Source organism: Ruditapes philippinarum, unplaced genomic scaffold, assembly GCF_026571515.1.
Source record: "Ruditapes philippinarum isolate M1 unplaced genomic scaffold, ASM2657151v2 ctg2826_1_1_1_1, whole genome shotgun sequence".
NCBI classification, from domain to species: Eukaryota; Metazoa; Mollusca; class Bivalvia; order Venerida; family Veneridae; genus Ruditapes; species Ruditapes philippinarum.
The window spans coordinates 67,259-71,558 of record NW_026864770.1 but is presented as its reverse complement, the minus strand read 5'-3'; the positions used below and the strand labels follow the sequence as shown (position 1 = coordinate 71,558).

The following is a 4,300-nucleotide window of genomic DNA, read 5'->3' as shown; positions in this document are numbered from 1 at the left end:
ATTAAAGCATCATTTACATTATGTTGCCTAGCAACGGACCTATTCCTGGGTTCTTCCTGGCCTTTTTCGTGTAAAAAGTTATGTGCTAGGTTTATTTTATAACACTTGCAAGTATCAATACGAAATATATTCTTCTTTCACATTTGCAAATGGTTCTATTGCATTTCTTCAGTGTTAACAGGAGATATTACTGTTGAGAGATATCATAATACAACTTCAAAAGAAATAAACACAATGTCCATTTATAATTCATTTATTAACTTTATTCAGATATTTACTCTGACAGCAGACAACAGTTTAATACACCAGCAAATGAAAGATGACTCAAGTATAACATCATAAAAGGTAGTAACACTAAATAAAGGGTATAATTATACAAATACAACATGAAGGAAGCTATATTCTGTTACCTAGCAACCATGGAATATTCTAAATTTTTGTAATTTATTTTGTAAATATACAAATTTCTTGGTAAAATACAGCTAACAAAGCAGCAGAAATAAATATATTTTCAAAAAAATTATAAACAATGCCTATTAATTACTTTTCAATAATTTTCCATTGACGATATAACATATAATCCATGTTCTGTACACTTGACTAGTGTTAGTAAGTCATGCAAATTTTAGCAGAACTCAGTATTTTTGCCATGTATATTCCTCTGTATGTTTTACAATAACCAATAAGCATTTGATCAAATCACTGTTACTTTCCATATTACATAAATATATCTATCTGCTGTATAACTGATTTACATAATACCTAACCAATAAGTAAAAATTAATCAGTGTTGCCAAGCAACCACAATATCTTCCATAATTTCCTTTTAAATTTTACAAATTTTAAGTTTGATTAAAAAAGATCTCAAAATACCATGAACAAAGCAGCATGATTACAAAAAACAAATTACGACTATTAAAACTGCAAATACAATCTTAATAATAGTTCTTGGATCAAAGTATCCTAAAACTCACTTTACTATAGGTTTTGAATTTATATAGATAATATACATAATTTCATAAAAGTATGTTCAGTAACATCTGGTGTTAACTACACTGTTTCACAACAAAGTATACAAAGGACTTTGAATTGACTAGCATTATATTTAATTGAAATGACATAAAGATAATTCCTACAAAAAATGTTCCTTACTTAAAACTGTCTCTGCATAAAATTAAGTTGCTAAGCAACCAATGAATAATTATTTTTTTCTTTTATAAATTTCTAAATTACCAAATTTTTACAGGCATACAGGAGATTACAACTTAGTTACAAAATAGCAATTTGTGCTATTATAAAAAATGAAAACAATACCACAAATAATGTGTAACTGAACTTAATAAGGTATTCAGAGAACAGCCTGCCTCACCATTCCTTTATATAAATTAAAAATGATACTTCTAATATCATGTTCACAACATTTATTTTCAGGTACATTTAAGGTTCTATATTTTAATATTTTATAACTAATTGATGATTATTTTTCAATTATAGAGTTACAATGTGATCAAACATATAAAGTATTTTTATTATGATGCACCTGCTTAAAATCCTTCCCAACTGAAGGGAATATTGGTTGCCTAGCTACCATTGAATATTCTTTGATTTTGCTGCTTCTTTTAACAATAATTTACAATGTGATTCTACATTAATATCAACATAAAAACTCAACTGACCTATCATTGTTATAGATAAAGTATTTTTCATATTCTACAACTATAAAATGTTTAAAATTTGACAACAAGTACTAAAGCTTAATGTTACTTTACATTTTCATACAGTCATTTTCAATCTAGATCAAAGCTTAAGATAAGTTGACAGTTGATCAATTCATAACATGCATAGGTTCAATAGAATTCTATAACTTAGAGTAAAATGACAAATGTTGTATAACACTTAACTTAATCTAATAAAACTTTTGTAAAAATGATGGAAATTAGTAACTGGTAAACTGACATCCAAAAATAATATAGGCAGCCATTAAATAATATATTTGCATCAATGATCCACACACTTGTTAATATAGCATTAGTCCTTAGAGCACCAGTTATGCAACACACTTGCAGTCTTATCTTATGAAGCATCTACTTGTATCATAAGCTATATTTGAAATAAAGAAAATAATGACAGTCCATACATGACCATTATGTTATAGGAACTCCAATTATACTCAAGAGTAAAAGACTGCTCTTTCTCTTTCCACCTTTTTAACATAATTGTCAATATCCAACTTTATTTCTGTTTTCGGGATAACTGGTTTTGGCCACACAGTATTTAAGCTATGTCAGATTTGAAGAACTGTCCAATTTGTTCAAATAGATACTATTGTCTTGCTGCATCATTACTGTACTTCAGGTAAAAGACCTCTGGGAGGCAATTGTTTCAGTAAATACATTTTTACCTCCACAGAGTTAATATATTCTTTACATGTTATAACACTTGGCTCCATTGCACTTGCACAAAAATGGTGGTATTTGGATAACAGTTTGAGGGCTTAACTTAAGAAATGACTTCCTAGGGATTTTCTGGATCATCTATAAGCTGTAGGATATTGTGCCCATATCTTGATGACTTCAGGACAGTACACTTAGGCAACCTGTTGCATTGTTTTTCACTTTCCAGATATAAAAGTACCAAGCATGTTGAGACTGACACTTCCATGAAGTCCTAAAATACATATAAATTGGAAATTTAAAAAAGTTTGCATAGGATATAAATATTACTTAAGTAAATAATACTTAAAATTAAGATTATATTTAACTGAATATTCTTTTTGCAACTGAAAATACTATGGCATAAGAGAATAATAATAAAATTCATGGCAAAGGAACACATCTGACAAGAAAAAAAATATAGAAATCTACCTTGATTATATTTTTAAACATGTTTTTACAATATGCACATGAAAAAATATGTCAAAAAATTGTTATGGGCAAACTTACCTGATCTCTCTACACAAACACCAAACACATGGAACATTCTTGGTGTCCTAAAACATATTGGACCAACCGGTTGAGAATGATGGGAAAAGTGCACTTGTTGGGCATAATCCCAAATGTTGGAGTACTTTACATCAAGAGTGCATGGTGAAGTGCCTGAAATGTACAGTAGTTAAATTTATAACTTATGTTTTATTGATATACAGTTTTTACAATATATAGAACAGTCAGATTTTCCCGAGGTCCACAGGTTTTGCTCATAAGGCACCTGCAGATATGATTCCTTTAATAAGTATCCTTTCTAGAAAGCTTGTCATAGGGCTGTGATTTTTTTAAATTAAAATATTAGTTAAATCATTTCAAACAAGTTCAGGCTTAGGTATTCATTGATGTGCTTCTAAGTGTGAACAAACATTTTGATATTTTGATGTGACATCATATGCCTTACAGACATAGTGGAAATACATGCTAAGTGTAAGCGTTACACTATTGTCTAGTTGTGTCAATGAAAAAATATTTGTCTATGCACTCATTCAATACCCTCAATTTATTGAGTCTGGTTATGAGAAATTATGGAAACTGCAACATCTCCATATTTTTAATTTTAAAGATCTGAAAAATTTTAACAGCTCAAACAATGGTGCCAGAAATATATTTTCACTTTTGAGATACAAGTTTTCAACAGCTCAAATTTTTATGCATGGAAGAAAGTAAAGATTAAAATTCTTGAAAATCTTGAATTTCCTCACTTTGATGATTGTTTTATCTAAGAGATTAATGACATAAGTTTTGGGTTTAATTGCTTTAAAATAATAATTACTTGGCTGGCATTTTCCATGTTGCTATCAACAAACCGTTGTCCAGGAACTGCAATTGTTTCTACTTCCGGGTATAATTATTTTCCGATAAAATACATATTTAAGCAAAAATACTAGAACAAATAAATACTCACCTAACCCGAATAATCCAGTTATATATTAGTTTTGTCAAAGCAGACGTTGTCAGTGTAAAATATTCTTTAAAACACCGAAAAACATCGAATCAATTCACCAATATTTTATCAACAATCAATGTGAGATGACGTAATCAGTGGTCCTCGTAAAAATCTTTTCCCGTGATAATTTTACAAATTATTTTTGCCGTTGATTACTCTGTATGAATCAGGACCCCATGTGCTGACAAGTCATTTATTATATAATTAAGCACTGTTTTACTGCCAGATGAACGGAAAAATAATGAGGAAAAAAATGGCGTCAAAGATCTCGCATTTTCTCGATAACGACGTCAACGTCAAGAAGCCCCATTTTTGCATTCCACTACACATATCATTCTGGCTTCATATATCATTTGTCACACATATT

At 29.4% G+C, this 4,300-nt stretch overlaps 1 long non-coding RNA gene across 1 annotated transcript; it reads right to left on the bottom strand.

Moving 5' to 3' along the window:
• Positions 1-289: 289 nt before the first annotated feature.
• On the bottom strand, positions 290-4,023 carry LOC132726745 (uncharacterized). The gene is made up of 3 exons (XR_009625245.1): positions 3,892-4,023; positions 2,943-3,095; positions 290-2,667 (listed from the first exon to the last, which is right to left on the bottom strand). It is a non-coding gene; the product is annotated as an uncharacterized LOC132726745 (long non-coding RNA).
• Between the last annotated feature and the right edge of the window lie 277 nt (positions 4,024-4,300).